The sequence below is a fragment of the Pinus tabuliformis genome, chromosome 4_1, assembly GCF_031772625.1.
Source record: "Pinus tabuliformis cultivar Carrire ecotype Pingquan chromosome 4_1, CPIR1, whole genome shotgun sequence".
Classification (NCBI taxonomy): domain Eukaryota; kingdom Viridiplantae; phylum Streptophyta; class Pinopsida; order Pinales; family Pinaceae; genus Pinus; species Pinus tabuliformis.
In genome coordinates this window covers 895,849,083-895,869,980 of record NC_142303.1, presented here as the reverse complement: position 1 = coordinate 895,869,980, position 20,898 = coordinate 895,849,083, and the positions used below count along the sequence as shown (strand labels likewise).

Below are 20,898 nucleotides of genomic sequence, written 5' to 3'. Positions count from 1 at the left end.
GCAACTATTGATTGATTTCCTACATAATGTGTCATCTCACATGTTTATGGATTAATGTTTCTTGACTTGTTAGGTAGGTTGAATTATAATTCGTCTATTACCGCGATTGTTGTTTTCCGTTGTTTACTTGTCTTAGGTGTTCGAAGAAGGAAACATGAGATAGATGGAGTGAGTAAGCAAGGCCATCACCAAACGGGATAAGCATACTAAGAGGTAGGCCCTCTTAATTGGTTCTAACCTAAGGAAATCTTCCATATATTGTCTTGTTAGTGGCTAAACCCGCTACTGGGCTAGAGGAATTGTTTGTGTCCATAGTCATAACTTTACTTCACCACAAGGTGAGTCTTCCTTCCCCAGATTGCACAATATAGCCTTGGTGAAGGCATAGCCTGGGCCAAGGTCGGCCCATCTCGTCGACGGGAAACTGAAATCAAGTAAGACAATCAAATGCATGGAGACACTAAGTGATAGCATAAGTGATTGAAATTTCATGAAAAAACATGAATGGAATATTCAATTGATAGATCGACATGCATGTGGGTGAGGCAGTTCGCTGGTTGGGCAAAGGTCCATGAAAAACAGTTTCATGGATGCAACAATAGTGACATAGCAACAAAAATTGAAACAGTTCTAGGACGAGATATACTACATGTAAACAATAGTAGGCGTTCAAAGAAATCAAGAAAACAACACTGACACAAGCCAATACACAAAAAGTGACCAAAATGCTGAAAAAGACAATTTAAGGCCACTTTCCCTTGAATAGCTGAGCTAGATGTGTTGAAGGGTCCTATATGTGCTATGGGATGTTAGAGCTCCAAGATCGATGTGAATGAATGATCTTTGATGTGTTGTATAAATAAGTTTGGTCTCATGACGTGCATGCCACAAATCTAGGAAAAAGCAACACTTGGAGGAAAACTTCTAAAACAACTTTTCATGTAACCCCTGGCTACTAAAAATAGCTCCCTGAATTATGGGATGCCTTTTTCATGTTGTCTCTTACTATTTCAGGAAGATCAAGTCACGCATGCATGCAAGTCAACTTTCCTCGGTCCCAGGTGGAACTGGTCAACCAGACTATTCATCCATGGAAGTGCTCAACTATTTGGGAAAAATGTGCATTCCTGGCTGGGAGCTGGGCTGATTTCCTAGGAGGTTTGTGCAATTTCTGGGCAGAGCAGTTGACTGCAGCCTAGATTTGTGCAAATCATGTGCTTAAAAGCCTGTTGTTGGGAAAATTTATGACGCAAATCATGCTGGGAGAGTTGGGTGGTAGGATTGTGCAATCCTAGATCCAAATAGGCTTTTAGAGAGTATTGCAAAATTCCTGGAGGGAAGGCTATTTTCCCTCCGGAAATGCACAAATTTAAGGAGAAGCTGCTATGTCTTAAGCTGGACCAAGTCGGAGTGAGAAGCCTATGAGTGGAATGGATCAATTGTGATCAACAGGTTGTCTTTGTGTGAGGAGAACACTTGAAGCTTGAGTACTTGATGAAGCAAGACAAAGTGCTCTGTGAGGTTGGTAGGGAGGCTCCAAAATAGGCTAAGGAAAAATTTTGGAGGGTGGTTCTAGCCGCTAGAACACCCCCCGACACTCAATTTTCACTTGTGTATATTCCATGTCGCTTGGCCACATACTCTCTTTGTGCCTATACACCAGACTAAAACTTGTGCCTTCCTTGAAAAAATTTGTGAAAATCTATCAAGGTTACATGTCGTGAGATGGACCTATGTTGTACTTCCCAGGTTTACTGAGACTAAAACTTGTGCCATCGTTGAAAAAATTTGGGAAAATCTATCAAGGTTATGTATCCTGAGTTGGACCTATGTTGTACTTCCGGGGCTTATAAATGGTCCACCTATGCATACACATCGTACTGCTTGCCACTTGTGCAATGATGGTGATGCAAGGCCCATGGCCCAAAAACGCCAAATTTTTTACTTTTACCCTTAGAACTTTCACTAGTCATAAGTTTTGTTCAAGGAAGCCTTTTTTAGATACAATATACCATTGAATATCTCTTTCGAAGATCTATCCATTTGGTTAGTTTTTAAGAGCTTCTAATATGATATTTTATACTAAAAACTACTCTAAACTATCTTCTCTTTAACATTTTATTTTGCAACCACCTGAGTTACGCCACTCCTTTGACATCAATGCCAACATATTTTCAACATTTTCCCCGTTTGGCATTAGTGGAAACACACAAAATATTGGAAACATTCATAAAGTAAATGCTTTTCTTATTTCTCCTGCTTTGTGTACTTCTTCCCCTTTGCCATTAATGGAAAATAAAATAATATGCTCCTCTTGTAACCAATCTCTCCCTTTATTGTTGATCTTGTGGACCTAACAACTTTCTTTTAATATGTTTAGTGCTTACTACTTCCTCTTTTGTAGGTACATACTCAAATTTTACAATTTGATTTTTTACATTCTCTACAAAGAAATGACACTTGATTGGAACATGCTTTGTCTTTGAATGAAAATTATGGTTCTTGGACATGCCTATTACAATTGTGTTATTACATATGATTGGTATTTCATGATCATATTTCATTCCCACATCTTGTAAAGTCTACTTCATCCATAATAGCTACGTGAAACAAAAAGTTGTTGATATATTTTTTTTTACAATAGTAGAGAGATAAATTAAAGCATTCTTTTTGTTCAACCATGAAACAAGACATTCACCAAGAAAGAAAGAACCACCAATATTGCATATTCATTCATCTATATCACCTACCCAATAAGCATCAATTAAAGAAAGTAGTGCAAAAGCTTTACCTCTTAGGTATTGTTGATGGGCTTTTTGGACCAACTGTCAATAAGGGGATGCAATTCAAACTTGAGTTTTTCAAACAAGCTAAGTTATTTAAATAGTCAATCCTAACAAGTTTTTAGGCTTTGTTAGCTTTTAAATCTCCTCGTCTTGCAATAAAAGGTGAGTGTGTAAATCCTAATTTATTCCTAAAGTTATATCTACATGGACTAAGAGTCAATGTTTTATGTTAATTTATGTAAATTATAGCTCAACTTAACTTGTCTAATATGGTATAATAATAGACTTTAAAGTTGTGTTATTAACGTAGAATGCTAAACTACAATAAACCATACTATACACAAATTATACATAATATAATTTACACATAATAAAAGAGAAATAACAATAAACTAATGCAATTAAAGAAATATTATCAAATAATTCTTTGTGTTTAGTTCATATAATGTTAAAATAAATAACTAATTTAAACTATAAATACAATTATTGTTTAAATATAAGTAAATTCTTAATACAGAAAAATACAAACAATGTAATCCCTTTCTCTTTTAAATAAATTTGGAAACATCTGAAATTATCTTTCCATGTCACATCAATAATCAATGCAAATACATATGTCTAATACCATTTAATATAAATGTAAATACCTAATCTATCTAGGCCAAGACAAATCAAAAGACCATAATAATCTCTTTGAAAAAGTTAATCATTCAACAACTTAAAGCTTGAAAACATTCAACCACAATATGAAATATAGAAATATTATAGTCAAAGTATCTATCCTATTCGCATTAAATAATCTATTCATAGCAGTTTGGGTTTCCATAAAGCATTCTAAAAAACCAAAATCCAAATGACACATAGACTCCAAATGACACATAAATCAAATTTATTATTTCAGACAGCAATCCTTCCAAAATCAATATATCAGAATTACCAATGCAATCAGAACCAATATTGTAAGGAAACATGAGTATTATAACATTAAATTAGTGTTGATTTTTCCCAAACATATTAACAAAAATAACAGCTAATTAACTTCTTGGAATTCCCAAAGCATATTCAGAGAACTCCTGAACAGATAAACAAGCAACTATGGAGTTCATAAAAGAACACCTGCAAATTTTATTGCCTCGAAATCATTTGATATCAGTGAAAACGTATAGCAGATCGAAATATGTTTCCATAGTCACCCAAAATCAAAACATCATCCTCCGTCTCTTCTAACATTATACTCTGTTTGTCCATATTTAATTTGAACCAACATATCTTATCGAAATATTGAAAATCAACGAGAGAGATCCTGTTTCTGGATATGGTAGCGAATGATTTGAATAGCCTGCGCATTTTTCAGAGTTTCCAACTCTAATGAAAGTGTATCTTTTGATATGAATCGTATACTTCAGGTAAATTATGACCATCTCTTATTGTTTTTTCAGTAAGTGTTGGCTAATGTCGGTGATCTGGTATGCTTTTTCTCGTATATCTTCTATTGGATGCCTACCAAAAAAATAATAAACATTAACTAATACCATCTTGGAAAAGAATGGATACGGAGTATTTCTGTAGTTGCTCTTAATGGAGCAAATGCAACGAATAGAATCAAACCAGACTGATTTTCAGATTTTTCAAGAGATTTAAAACAAGTAAAAATATAAACAAACTTATCGATGATATTTTTAAAATATGAAGTAAATTGAATTTTTAACCACTGCTCGGTCTTCAATGATCTCGAATTTAAGCAATTGGATCGCGCATTGTTGAGGCAACACTTCACTTTGATTGGATCTAAGTTTCCAGTGCCCCAGCCATGTAATTTGTTTTCCTGATTTTCAGGACCATTTCTTCGTCCTGCAAAAATAGGAAAATGGAAAAATTTAGTAGCATCACGAAAAGGTTGCACCCTGATCTGTTACGATGTCATATATATATATATATATATATATATATAATTCCAAGCTATGAGATGGCCGCTGTCTTCGCTTTTTGGATGTCCGGTGGCGCCATGTCAATTTTGCAATCAGGAAAAAATGGCACCAGATATCACATTGATTTTATGAATAAAATATCTCGAACACCAATCCTTCAAAAAGAATGTTTCCGTGCTAGAGGATGGGTTTGATTGTGATGGAATACCTGGGGATTTGGTTCCTGGAAAGATGCCACATTATTCCTCCATAATAATAGCGATTTGTGTCATATTTAGTTTGGCGGATCACTTAGCGCAGTCAATAATTCATTGAAATTTTGGCCAACAAAATCCTCACTGCAATCAAATCGAATGGTGGTATGTCCACGGCTGGAGCTAACCAGCCATACATTAGGTATTAAATGCTGGCCCATCTATGTATGTCCCGAGCACGTCATGGGAGGCGCGGATGGTGTTACATGCATTCCATAACATGTATCCAACATCACACCCGATATCTCCGATGTGTTTACCTAATTTCCGAAACAGGCCCTATACCGTCCACATCTCAATTTGTCGCCATCGTCCTGTCCAGATCGTGCATGCAATTAAAGCATGGATGGACCAGCTACGATCTGAAATCTAAATTTTGAATTTTAAATCTGCCGCGCCACTGGCCTATCGTCCCCTAGCGTCTCTATTTGATATTTGAAATTTGAATTTAATTTTGTGCGCGCCTACATGAATGCCCATGCCTGGGAGGTTGGCTTCCTAGTGTCTTTCTTCCTCTTTTGGGCTGGGTGCTGCTGGACGATGGCATTGCTTGGCTTGTGCAAATCCACATCTCATTGAAATTTTTAGCGAGATAGAATTGACAAGCATCAACAAGAATGATCCTATCAAGGATGGGATCGCATGAGTGGTATTTTCCATTTGGCATGTTTCAAACTCACAAGAAGGATCGCATGAGTGGTATTTTCCATTTGGCATATTTCAAACTCACAAGAATCAAGCAATGAAAGAGAGTTTAAAGCTCTGTTTACTCTCCTTAATGTGCAATAAAAAAAAATCAAAATTTCTTGACTTGCAGGTTTCGAAAGACTTATATCCCACTATCCACCGGATGAACGATCAAATCCAGGTGACAAACTTTGGTCCTTCTACAAATTGCTCATCAATTAAAACTGGTACCAAATCAGTTTTATTCATTTAAATTTTTAGAATTATATATTGCTGACTCTCTCTCATTTTCCTATAATAATCCTATTCACTAATATTTTGTTTTCCACTAAAATATTTTGATAAAGCAGCAAACACAATTAACAAGATATTTTGACAGAGCAGCAAACCCAATCGGCTGTGGATATGGAGCGCACATCATCCTACAGGGTCACATACATATTTTCCAAAGAGTTAAGTTCAGGCAATTGCGATAGAGCCTGATCTGTGCTCGTGAACCAATTCCGGTTCCAGAATAAAGTTAGCCAGTTAGAACCCACTCTGAAGTGAAGCATCAGTAACATATGGAACTAAGTAGACAGCGTCTGAGAGGAAGCGAGGAAAATGGAATAAATTATATTTTTGGTTATTAGACTAATTAATTAATGGATAAGGGGCTGGTCTACGAAACCTGAGATTCTAGTTTCAATCCGCAATATGGTCATTTGTTCCAATTTCACCTTTCCTACCTTTTTAATGGTTTCCAAACTTTTATCAACTGGTAATTCTTACAGTTCCAAATTTACCTGGGAACAACAGCTAATACAAAATATCGGTAATCAGTTTCAAGACTTTTGAAACATTCGGATGATGAGAGCAGAGTCACATTCAAGGAACAAGAAGTTGAGATAAACCAACTATAATTAGTCTTTTATATTGTGAATTTTCTCCACATATTTGGTCACATTGTCTTTACTTGAGTAAATGGTGAAGGGCAAATTTCTAATTAGTCTTTTTTTTAATTAGATTAAATAGCTTTTTTATGGTGAAATTTCTCTTTTCTCCTGATATTTAGTAAGATATTTAGTTACATTATTTTTACTTGACTAGATGGTGAACTACATATTGACATTTAGTTATATAGTTATTTTTATTTTGTATATATAATTAGTTTTCTTATAAACTAGTGAAAAAAATTTGCTATTCCAATATTTAGTTACATTATTTTTACTTGAGTAAATGTTACATTATTTTTACTTGAGTAGATGGTGAACGACATATTGAAATTTAGTTATATAATTATTTTTGTTTTAAGATTTTACTACACCGTGTATATATAATTAGTTTTCTGATACACTAGTTAAAAAAGAATTTTCTACTTGAATATTTAGTTTCATTATTTTTACTTGAGTAGATGGTGAACCACATATTGAAATTTAGTTACATAGCTATTTTTGTTTTAAGATTTTATTACACTGTATACATAATTAGTTTTCTTATAAACTAGTTAGAAAAGAATTTGCTACTCTACGAATGATCTATGGAAGAGAATGCAACTAAACTTTTTAGAAATATAATGGGCTACCTTAACCTCTACTCTTGTTTAGCTAGTTCATTCTTTTTATAGCTTTGACAATCCTTGGTTGATCGAGTGATGGATATAGTGTGCATCTTGGTTTTTGAGGTAAAGAATGTATTTCATTTTCAACTAAGATAGTGATATGAGCGCAATACACCTAACACGTTTATTTTTCAACTAAAATAGTGAGTATATTTTTAGGTGAAAAAATATTATGAACATTTGTAAAAATAAATATTTGAAATAGATAATGTCAACATTATGTGTATCCTCTTTAATGACATGCAAAGAGTAAGGTTATTGATTTTTCTCAATAATTTTTATGTGCAAAATAATTACATTCAACAATATTGGTATTCATGGTGAGAGTCAATGTTTTTTTAATTACATTCTTTGTAAGACTCAAGTAATGAGAATCATCAACACTTTGATTGGGGTTTTTTAGTGCCATAGAAAGGTTATTTCTTTTTCACAATAGCTTTTATGTGCAAAATAATTACTTTCAACAATATTGGCATTCATGGTGAGATTCAATGTTTCTTTAATTACATTCTATGTATGACTCAAATAGTGAGAAGCATCAACATTTTAATTAGGATTATTTGACATTGTTTTCTATTTCAACAAAGATTGAAACACATTAAGAATATAGTCAAATAATTTCACAAATTCTGAATTGAAATGATATTTACAAATTTTAACCACTTAAAATTTCAACTATAGGTAACAAAAGTTACTTATAATATTATGTCTCCTAAATGCAACTCTTTATAAAAAAGTTAGGATTGCTTTCTTTCATGTGAATGGGTTTTAAAACATGGAAATGAACTTTGTCAACACACATGTTAAAAGTATTCACTCATTCAAAAAAAATCCACAAACATCTATTAATAGGTTTGAAATCATATTAGCACACTAAAATTGAGATTATAGACATTGAATCTTGATTAAGAGAAGTATTAACTATTATTTTTCTTAAAATATCGATAAAGTGAAATTTGTTAAGGGGAAATATTAAATTAAATTAAATGCTAAAATTGTAATTATATGTAATTATAAACATTGTAAGGAGCTCCAATGTTGCATCAATTAACATAGATTTTACATGGATTGTATAAAAGACAAAGGCATGACAAAGTAATAAACAAATACATGTGAAACCCCATTAATATTGCTTGGAAGTGAAATGTTGTGGAAAATTTGAAGTTCCTTGTAGGTGTTCCAAAGAAATAAGATTCAACACTAGGGTTGAAATATCTATGGTGCATATATGTAGCCCCTTGTCAGATGGAAATTTTAGAACTCCAAAAATTCTACACCACATTAGGGTTTACATCTTCAAACCCCAAATTTTCTTCTGAGTGTAGATACAAATTTATACATGTGAATCAAAGGATAAATGACACTTTTGTTCTAGGAAACAAAGATCTTCTAATAGCGAAAACTTCTAACATCCCAAGAATTTTAGTGAGAGACATTATTGTAGTAAGTAGCTACTCAATCTTTGATATAAATACTAGCTATATGTGTACAAATGCTAACTTGAAACTATGAAATGATGAGTATTTAATAACGCTTGATGAAAATTCTAAAGGCGTTAGAATCAAAGATTCTAAAAAGAAATAAGAAAGACTAGGAAAGTCCCCAAGAGCCTATCTATAGACATAATAAGAACAAAATAATTGAAGCACACTTACATATTTTTAATAGCAAAGGTATTAATCAAATGCTGCCATAAACTGTGGGTCGATTCTATGATTGCACTTTCAGGTGGTCAGACAATTGCCTTTGGTCAAGCATCTATTGCATCTACACCAGCTACATCGTCTTCCATTCCTTTTGGTAATAAACCACCTGGATTTGGTGGTAGCACATTTGCATCTTCACCAGGTTTCTGTGTTTTGTTTTTCTAGTTGAATTTCCAACAGATATTTTTGTTATCAAGAAACCCAGAGCAAGAGATGATGGACAGAGTTTGAGGCCATTCTTGTGATATCGCAGCGTTAACCATATGTTGTCTCAATTATTGGTATTAGTTTAACGTTGTCTCTAGTCATTGATATTTACGTTGTCTCCATTCATTAATATACCATTGTTTTCTATTTGTTTCCATTGTATAACATTGCACTTCTTTTAACGATGTCCTCGCACTCATACCTCCATATGCATTAACCATATGCTGTCCATATACCACCGTTGTCCATTTAAGTAACGTTGTCTCATGTGACTCTAAGTAAAGGTTCTCTCACATTATGGTGTGTTTTTAATTATGGTTGCTCCCATATGCCATTAACCAGGAGAAACAAAAAGGATTCCTTATTTCTAGTTGGCAGCTTGAGCTTGGAAACAAGAGCTTACTTAATTTAGGCTATACGGTTGATGAACTTTTCTAACAGAGCCTACACAAATTTTGGAGCTCTACAAGTCAAATTTTTGGTTTGGTACGAAAGTAGGAAACATGGTCATTTATTGATTTGATTGTTTGAATAATGGAGAAAATTCATGGATTATTGGAGTTTTTAAGAACTGTAATATTATCTACTGATGGAATCACAGTTAAAGTCAGCAAAGACACTCTCAAAGATATTCAAACATATTTACAACATGCACAAGAAAACATTGATTTTTTGCAGCTTGAATCTCAGCTACAGCGAGCAGAATTACAACAATAGAGTCATCATTCTGAACCTGTTTTTGTTCAGAACATTGAAACAGACTCCCATAAACAGCAAGACAATATTGTTGAAGCTCATTCAGATCCAGTGCTCAATAAAGCAACAGTTCTACATGCAGATGTAGAAACTCAGTCTACACTTCCCAAGCCTATCATCAGACCTTAGGAAAAGCTTGTCCACAACAAACACAGAACTAGTCTTGGATATGACAAGGACTTGTCCTTTCATATTCCAGACTACGCCAAGCCTATTCAGTTTCAGAGTGCTGGATTCATTCATGACAGTTCACCTGCTCCTCATGACAATTCACCTCCAGTTGTTCTAGACTCTGCCTCTCGTCCACAGCAACAACAACAACAATAGATTGTAAAATGCCAACACTGTGACCGAGTTGGCCATCTGAAAGATCACTGTTTTGATCTTCATCCATGTAAGCACTGTCATAAAACCAGTCATTCTTCAAACCGATGCTTCAAAAACAAACATCCTACAAGAACAAAGATTCATCTTGGATGGATCACTTCTTGGCAATGGGCATCAACAGCCAAGAAGATATTCCAAACACATGTCAAAACTTGTTCCATAGTATTGAACAGTCTTGCAGTTGAGTTTTCTCCATCTTCTCACCTTGTATCTGACAGGGGGGAAATGATGGTCATCTACAAGCTGCAAAGTCACATCAAGCGAGCCTAAGCCACAACCTGCCACACCAGTTTCAGAGTTGTAGCCAGAGACAAAGATGCCCCTAAGAATGCCTTCAGTTGGTAGTCTGGGACACTTCCTCTAGCAGAAGACTTTAGCTTCTTGTCAAATTCGGAAGAATTCCAGGAACAAAATTGAGAACACTTCCTCTAGCAGAAGACACCAGCTTCTTGCCAGTTTTGGAAGAGTTCCAGGAATTGCATTAAGCATTCCAGAGTTGTTGGTAATCCTTAAACCATCACAGATTGAGACTTCCCTTTTCAGGTTGAAGTTTTACCTTTTATGCAGGGTGAGACCTCCCTTTTATGGTTGAAGGTTTCCCTCTTTAAAACAATAGGATCACTTCCTCTAGCAGAAAACTTCAGTTTCTTGCCAGTTTTGGAAGAGTTCTGGGAACTGCACTAAGCATTCCAGTGTTGGTGGTCATCCTTAAACCACCGCCCTTTATACCAACATTTCATAGAGCACATTCAGCCTAGTGCTGCCATGCATTTTTTGCATATTTTTTATTACAGCTCTCTTCTTGGACTCATACATAACCCTTCGGATTAAGGGAGGGAATGTTGGACACCTAATCCTCAATGGGTTAGTGTGGAAGCCGAATGGACAAAAGAAGTCCAAGAGACCTTGGGATGTGAAACCCAACGGTCACATATTGTACTATAAATGTATATCAATTGTTAATAAAAATGGTACTTTCATGTTTTATCTTTCATATTTTCTCTTGTTGTCCATGTGTGTTTAACAAATTCTAATTGAACCGAGAGGCTCATTTACTAATTCGTTTCATCTGTTGCTGATGTTTCACTTCCTAGTGGGTTCTAATCAACTAACTTTGATTTCGGAACCAAAATTGGTTCATGACTCTCACCGATCTGGATCTATCGCAATTACCTGAACTGTAGATTGAAAATGAACTTAATCCTTTGGAAAAGATGTATGTGACCCTGTAGGACGATGTGTGCCCCATATCCATGGCGCATTGTGTTTGCTCCTCTATCAAAACATCTTGCTGGAAGACAAAAGTATTAGTGAATAGGATTATGTTATGAAACCAGCTCAAGAAAAGATAGAAAAGATAGATCAACGCCTTAGAATTCAACGTCTTCGAGGGGGCAACCTCCTTTACATTACATAAATGAACAATTCTTGGATGATACAAATGAAAATACCTCCTTTCTATATATAGGAGTCTAAGGGGACATAACATAATCAGAGCCGACATAACAGTAATAATGTAAGGGCACAATAATAACAATAGTGGGCTTCTATGGGGCACAAGGGTAACAATATGGGCACTACATGGGTACATCAATATAATAAGGGGGTTGTACTAATAACAATAAGGGGTTACACTAGTAGTATAGGGGCCTAACAGATTATTATAGGAAAATGAGAGAGAGAGTTAGCAACATATAATTCCAAAAATATAAATGAGTAAAACTAATTTGCTACCACTTTTAATTGATGATAAATTTGTAGAAGGGCCAAAATTTGTCACCTGGATTTGATCATTCATCCACTTGATAGTGAGATATAAGTCTTTTGAAACCTGCAAGTAAAAAAAAAAAAATTTCTTTTCATTGCACATTTAAGGAGAGTAAACAAACCTTTAAACTCTTTTTCATTGTTTGATTCTTGTGAGTTTGAAACATGCCAAATGAATCCTACCACTCATGTGATCCCATCGTTGAGAGGTGCTATTGAAATAACCCGAGGAAACATTCTTGTTGATGCTTGCCAATTTTATCTCACTAAAAATTACAAGCAAGACCATTGTCCAGCAGCACACAGCCCAAAAGAGGAAGAAACACACCAAGAAGGTAACCTAATGACCATGTAGGTAGACAAAAAGTTCAAATTCAAATTCAAATTTCAAATAGAGCGACTGACAATAGGCCAATGGCGCAGCAGGTTGAAAATTCAAAATTTAAATTTCAGAAGGTAGATGGTCCATCCATGCTTTAATTTCATGCACGATCTGGATAGGACGATGGCAACAAATGGAGATGTGGATGGTATAGGGCTTGTTTCGGCAGTCATCGGAAAATTAGGTAAACATGTCAGAGATATCAAATGTGATGTTGGATACATGTTATGGAATGCATGTATCACCATCCATAAGGAGGTCACATCAATTTCAAAAGTAAATTGGTGAACACATGACCGAACATGTAATATGCAGTTAACCAGCTTAGTCAAGCTATGGTTAAGCCTACAAAATTGTATTGGAAGGTAGCTAAACATGTTTTGAGATACCTCAGAGGCACCACTCAGTTTTTTATTTTGTATAGATGGACAAAGGTAGTGAAGCTTCAAGGCTTCACTGATGCTGATTGGGTAGAAAGTCCATCTGACTTGAAGATCACATAAGGTGGGATCTTCTGTATTGGGTCAAGAACTATTTCTTTGTACAACATGAAACAAAGATCAGTTGCACACAGTTAAGCAAAAGCAGAGTACAAAGCTACCCGTCAAGTCACTTGTGAGGCTATCTGGGTGAGGAAGATTCTGGTTGGTTTGTTTGGTCAGCAAATGGATCCAACAATGATTTACTTTGAAAATCAGTGTTGTATCAAAGTCTCTAAGAATCCAATTTTTCATGATCGGTCCAAACATATTGATATCCAGTATCATCACCTTCGAGATTGTGTGCAGAGGAGAATCATGTTGCTGGAGTACATTCCTACAGAGGAGCAGGATGTAGATATTTTGGCAAAGGCATTGTGAAGATGTAAATTCACATTTCATAGAGGAAGGATCAGGGTAGCAGATAATCCATTTCTTGTTGACAGGGAGTGTTAAAAATAGCAACAAGAAATCCTAATTTATTTTGTCCTTGAATTAAATTAGGAATTAAATCAAAATTCTATTTTCGTAGCAACTTATAATAGTTAACTAAGTTAATTTGACTTAGTTGGCTCAATAAATTTGCGTTGGAAGTCTATATAGAGTCATATAGAGTGATTCCTAAATTTTAAGGGCCCAGGTTCAATTCTTTTGAGTTGTAACTATTTAATTAAGTTTAACTTAGTCAAATTTAGTTAAACTAGTTCAAATAGTTGGAGGAACTAGTAGGAGGTCTAATAGTGGGGATCAACTTTAGTGCAGCTTCATTGCTCCACGAGTTAACTAAAAATTCTCTCATAAATAACTCATGCATGTCAGTTCAGAAGAAGACCCAGTTGAGATTAGAGTTCAGGGACAATGTACTATCAGTTATATAATTTTCTGAGTTGTATAGATGGTTCATGCAATCAGTAGAAGGGCTATGAAGGATTTCACAGTTGTGGTGAGGCATTTTCCTAATTAAATATGAGCTAATTATCTCAAGAATTGCACAAGGAAGTAGGGGCTTGGTAGGCAGCAGAATTGGCTAAGTGTTGGCTTGAGATGGTTTATGAAGCAAAGAGATAGATTGTACTTGTGTAAGGATTGTTTGGGTTGAAAAATCATTGTATTTGGGTCTCATATATTCTAGTTAATGCAATATAAATAGTTGGGGTTTTCAGCAATTGATTTCCCTAGAAAAATATTATGTTATGTGCGATTCAAATTCTTCCTTTTCTTCTTAGTGTTTTCATTGATCACTTTTGGTTTCCGCTCATGAGTAGAGTAGATTATTGTCTTTTGCTTTAGCATATCACATAAGGTGTTAAATCTACAAGTAAAAATATACATCCTGCATTGCAGGGCTTCCATAGAGAGACTTTCCATGGTGGTAAGTTGTGTTTATTTCTCATGCAACCTCTCTCTCATCATTGTGTTTTATGCCTGTAGCTCCTCCTTCATAATAGACTCCCTTTGTCCCAAATCACTCAATTCCTTGCCCATTTCAATGGCTTTCTCCTCCATGAGGCCCACATATTCCACATTCTTGGATTTGGAAATTTTCATCCACCTGTGGGTTCTGCCTCTCTCTGTTTCCAGCCCATAGAGGAGTAGGACTACAATTTTTTCAGGGATAATCCCTCCTCCAATAAATTTGTAGTAGGACACCAAGCTAGGTTTTGGATCAGGGTATTGGAGCTCTTGGAGGTCCTTTCCAACTGGCTTTGAGGTGGCTTCTTCTTTCTGTAGCTCATTTTTCTACTCCTATAGCTTCCCTTGTTCCTGCTATAGCAAACTCTGCCTCTCCTGTAGCAAACCTTATCTCTCTTGTAGCTTCTCTTCTTATGCTTGCTCAAAGGCAACTTGTATCCTGGGTTTCTTGAAGGTCACTGACCTAGTGGTGGGCCTACCCATAGATGTTAACGATGACTTGGTTTTGGTTTTAGGAGAAGTGACCTCCTCAATCTTTCCCTCACTGGGTCCTACTTCTTCTTTTTTACTCGGTGAATCATCAATAATGATACAGACCCTTGTGGGAGTTTATGATTTCCCTTTTCTAATTATGATGATTTTCCTGGTTTTGAATTATAGGGGACCTTGTCTTGGTTTGCTCCTCTTAGGCTTGATAGGTGTGCCCAATGTAGCCAATGTTGCAGCTACTTCTTGTCCAGTATCCCGTGGAGATAAACTTGTTTGATGTGGTTGTTTCTATGATTCTTGGTGTTTAGAAATCTCCTTAGGGCTTACTATTCCTTCTACTTGTTTCTTCCCATCTTCTCGTTTAATTTATGCTTCTCTTTCCTCCTCTTCCTATTTTTTTCTTTCCTCTTCTTCTATTTTTGTTTCCTCTTCCTTTGTTTTGCTGCTTCTCATTCCTCTGGTTTTCCTTCTTTACCTCTATAATTAGAGGCTGGTCTTTCTCAAGGTGTGATGGCTTGGGCTTTTATGAAATTTTCCCTATCCATGTCCACAAATTTAGTCCATAGGATAGGGTTCCTTAAGTGGCTCAAAACATCCATCACAATTAACTTGATGAGGCCATGGTGAGCTAAGTGTTGGTGCTTTCCTTCCATCAACTGACTCAACTCCATGATTAACTATAGGAGGAAATGGGGAACAGTAAGTCTTTGAGGGAAATGCGATTATGCCTTGAATCTCAACTCATGGAGCAATATGAAGGGGTAGGAATAAACCACACTCAATCTCCCTTCACAAGATATATATGATTCAAGGATCTCTTATAAGATATTTGGTGTTATAAACTCCATGTTTATTGCTTTGATTTCTAAAGTATAATTGGAAAAATCCTTTATGGATTATAGGCCAATTTCAATGTGCAATAATGCCTACAAAATGATATCGAAGATTATTGCAATGTTTCTAAAGGATACACTGTCAAAATATATTGCACCAGAACAATTTGGGTTCTTAAAAAATCGACAAATACAAGATTCAGTGGTGATTGCACATAAATCTATGCACTCCATTTAGGTGAAAAAGAAGAATGCCTTATTATTAAAATTAGACCTGATTAAAGCTTATGAATGTGGTGACTTCTGTTTTCTACAAATGATCCTACACAAGATTAGTCTCTCGGTGGAGATAGTCAATTGGATTATGGCTTGTATCACCTTTGTAAACTTTGTACTATTGATTAATGGGGTGCGTTCTCGGACTTTCAAGGCCTTTAGGGGTTTGAGACAAGGATGTTCTCTATCCCCTCTTTTATTTTTACTAGTTATCGATGGGATGAGCATAATGATTTCTGAGGCTCATCTCCAGGGTTATTTCTCAGGGTTTCAGATCACCAAAAACATTTCCATCACACACTTAATATTTGTGGATGATCTCTTATTTCTTGGGAAGGCTTCTGCTAGGGAATGGAAATATTTATACCATATTATCTCTTCTTTTGGTCATGCCTTTGTCTTTTATACAATCCATGTAAAATCTATGTTAATTGATGCAACATTGGAGCTGAACATTATTGATATATTCCTTGTCGAGGTAGTCCCAATGGATTTGGGATTCAAATACACCAGTTTCCATCTGAAATCAAATAATTTGCAATAGAGACTGAAGTTGGCTAATTGAATTGTTTGATTAGAGATTATCAAATTGGTCTCTAAAGTGGTGGACACTAAGTGGAAAGTTGATTCTGATTCAATAAGTCTTGTAGAGCATCATTTCTTATTAGATGCATCTATATTTATTGCCTCACAATATCATCAAGTGAATTGATTTTATTATTTCTAATTTCATCTAGTTTGGTTCCAACATCTTAAAAAAAATCATATGGTTCGGTTGGAAGATATATCCAAGATGAAAGTGGATGGTGGATGGGGTATAATGAATATTGAGAAGTTTAGTTGGGCTTTGAGGGGGAAGAGCCTATGGCATGCATTATGCAAAAATTGCATATGACGACATATTATAAAGGAGATATATCAAAGGAATATGTCGATAAATGAGTGGATAAAGGCAGAGGCTCGAGCACCTTGCTCAGTTTCATACATATGGAATGTTTTGATGAAAATTAAACATTGGTTAATTGGGAACTTAAGATGGGAGATTGAATCAGGCACACTGCTGGAGATTGGGCTAGAATACATGTTTGAGGATTCAATGGTGATCATACATTACCTATAACAGTCATTAGACATATCCATAATATGGAAATAAATTATTTAAATCATATCCAAGTGGCATATGATCCTATTTTTCAATATCCATCCTAGTTATGCTCAGGATATTCGAGTCTTTTTGGGGAAATGGTTTTGTTGGTACATGTACATACAAAACTTATCTATGGCAGGTACCATATTACGGGATAATGAAGACATTTTCACGTGGGATAGCAAGATTGAATAGGGCTTTATATTTGTAAAGGAGGCTTATAGGTATATCACACATGTTCAATAGTGTCCTATAGGTCGGGGGTGGTTTAGAAAAAGTTTGGATCAGACAATTCCTCTAAAGCTAAAATGTTTTAGTTGGGTGGTCAAATAAAATATTAACCTAGGATAATTTATGTCACGAGGTTTTATTGGACTGGGAAGATGTGTATTATGTAGGGTTGCACTTAAGGGCATGCCACATCTTATGGTAAATTTTCTATTTGTGGTATCCATATGGATTGCAGTGTTGAACACTTTAAAGATATTTGTTGATTGGAAAAAAGCATTTGCGGATGCTTGTATTTAGGACTTACGATGGGCTACAATGACCACCTATCTCTTCCTTTCTATATTATGTTGGCCATTTGGAGGTGTAGAAATGCTTGCATTTTTTAAAATATTTCATTGGACATAAAGCATATATGCATTACGATTTGTTCATAATTCAACGAGATTGGACCTATGGCCAATAAGGGACCAATGAGATGCATCAAAAACTTGTGGACATCTAGTGAAAACACTCATAAGGGTTTTTTGATAGCACTGCAAATAACAATATATGTCGCAACGGGGCATACATTGTTTTAAAGTCTAGTCAATACTTTTATTTTTGTTGGAATAGTGGGGCAGGCTCCAACACTAAGGCGAAGATCATGGCACTCTAGGGTGTATTATATTTCACTAAAATTTGGTTATCCATTAAGTTGATCAATGTATTTCGTGACACCAAAGTGATTATTGAATGGGATGCAGAGAATATTTTCTTTGATCCTCCTATATTTTCCTATTAGATGAAAAGGATTAGGAAGATGATTGGATTGTTTTGTGTGTTGACATTCACCCATATTTTCCAAGAACATAATGGAATTTTTGATACTCTATCTAGAGTTGGCCATAGATATCATCCTGAGAAGATCATCTACTCTGTCTTCATCAATGACAGCTATCATGGGACTAGGAAAATCTAGTTTACATGAATACGTTTTTGCAAAATGAGGACTTTTTTGTTTTTATTTCCATAATCAAAACTAGCATATTTCTCTTTAACTTGTAGTGGGCATATATGTAATTCCTATTGTTTTGGAATGTCTATATGACATGCTACATGGGATACATGGACTATATTGTTCACAAGGTCTTCTCTAGAGAATGGTGTTATATATATATATATATATATATATATATATATATATATATATATATATATATAGAACTTTTTTAGCTATGGTCACTTAAATTTTGAATATTGAATTGAAAATATTCATTTTCATTGATTAGTCCTTGGAAGAATTAATCTGAGACATGTTCTTCATGTTAGATTTAAAAGAGAATTTCAAAATTCTAATTTTGAATTTTTAGCTTCAAACTAGTCAAGTCGACCCTCCCTCAAGTCAAGTCGGTCCTAGTGTAGGGACACACCCATTCGCAAATGCAGAACAATATATAAAGAGCATTTGACCTCATAAGACACCACTCAACCACACATAAGCAAGAATTCTAGGAAGTTTTCAAGTGGCATATTCTGGGCATGCCCAAATTCTAGGCATATTATGGGAGGCCAAAGTTCGGTCCAAGCAGATTAAAAAGGGTCAAATATTGAAGGGAAAAATTTTGACTTGTGTAGAGAGTTCTTTGACAAAGTTTGACCATAACTTGTTGGACAATTTAATCTCATAGTTGACTAGCTACATTAAATGTATCTTTTGTTGAATTAAAAATTTTCTAGAAGGAAAAAGTTGTGTTTTCCCCAAGTGAGTTGTTTTAAGGTAAATGTTGTGTTTTCTTTGTGCATTGTGATCTCCACTATCCTTGTGCTTTTATGGTTAAATTTTTAAAGTGTAATTTTTTAATAATTATTTTGTTAAAAGAAAATCTACATCATAATATTTTTGCATTCTAATGTCACACAAAAATCAATCATAATCTTATATTCTACAACTTATATGTAACAACGTTAGGAATATTTTGGATTTAGGGATTGAAATTCTACATCAGCTACTTATTTTTGGAAAAAAAAAGGATAAGAATTTTTATTTTGAGAAAAAAAGAAAATCACATTGAATATACTCATTACTACATTTGATGATGGATTTTTTATATTTCATTCATATATATATTTTTGAAATTTAATGAAAATTGTAGCAATTTGTAATTTTTTACTAGTTATTGTGATTATTTTATTTAATTTTTGACATTCACAAATTTCACTTAATTGATATTTTAAGAAAAACATTAGTTAAGAGACATTTAATACATATCTTAATAAACATTCAATGTTTATAATTACAATTTTAGCATTTAATTTAATTTAATATTTCCCCTTAACAAATTTCACTTTATCGATATCTTAAGAAAAATAATAGTTAATACTTCTCTTAATCAAGATTCAATGTCTATAATCTCAATTTTAGTGTGCTAATATGATTTCAAACCTATTAATAGATGTTTGCGGATTTTTTTTGAATGAGTGAATACTTTTAACATGTGTGTTGACAAAGTTCATTTCCATGTTTTAAAACCCATTCACATGAAAGAAAGAAATCCTAACTTTTTTATAAAGAGTTGGATTTAGGAGACATAATATTATAAGTAACTTTTGTTACCTATAGTTGAAATTTTAAGTGGTTAAAATTTGTAAATATCATTTAAATTCAGAATTTGTGAAATTATTTGACTATATCCTTAATGTGTTTCAATCTTTGTTGAAATAGAAAACAATGTCAAATAATCCTAATTAAAATGTTGATTCTTCTCACTATTTGAGTCATACATAGAATGTAATTAAAGAAACATTGAATCTCATCATGAATGCCAATATTGTTGAAAGTAATTAGTTTGCACATAAAAGCTATTGTGAAAAAGAAATAACCTTTCTATGGCACTAAAAAACCCCAATCAAAGTGTTGATGATTCTCATTACTTGAGTCTTACAAAGAATGTAATTAAAAAAACATTGACTCTCAACATGAATACCAATATTGTTGAATGTAATTATTTTGCACATAAAAATTATTGAGAAAAATCAATAACCTTACTCTTTGCATGTCATTAAAGAGGATACACATAATGTTGGCATTATCTATTTCAAATATTTATTTTTACAAATGTTCATAATATTTTTTCACCTAAAAATATACTCACTATTTTAGTTGAAAAATAAACGTGTTAGGTGTATGGCGCTCATATCACTATCTTAGTTGAAAATGAAATACATTCTTTACCTCAAAAACCAAGATGCACACTATATCCATCACTCGATCAACCAAGGATTGTCAAAGCTATAAAAAGAATGAACTAGCTAAACAAGGGTAGAGGTTAAGGTAGCCCATTATATTTCTAAAAAGTTTAGTTGCATTCTCTTCCATAGATCATTCGTAGAGTAGCAAATTCTTTTCTAACTAGTTTATAAGAAAACTAATTATGTATACAGTGTAATAAAATCTTAAAACAAAAATAGCTATGTAACTAAATTTCAATATGTGGTTCACCATCTACTCAAGTAAAAATAATGAAACTAAATATTCAAGTAGAAAATTCTTTTTTAACTAGTGTATCAGAAAACTAATTATATATACACGGT

The 20,898-nt window shown here is 34.2% G+C and overlaps 1 long non-coding RNA gene across 1 annotated transcript; it reads right to left on the bottom strand.

Annotated features, from left to right (window-relative positions):
• Positions 1-3,924: 3,924 nt before the first annotated feature.
• Positions 3,925-5,132, bottom strand: LOC149179055 (uncharacterized). Its single transcript, XR_016258894.1, has 3 exons — positions 4,923-5,132; positions 4,496-4,637; positions 3,925-4,286 (listed from the first exon to the last, which is right to left on the bottom strand). It is a non-coding gene; the product is annotated as an uncharacterized LOC149179055 (long non-coding RNA).
• Positions 5,133-20,898: the final 15,766 nt, after the last annotated feature.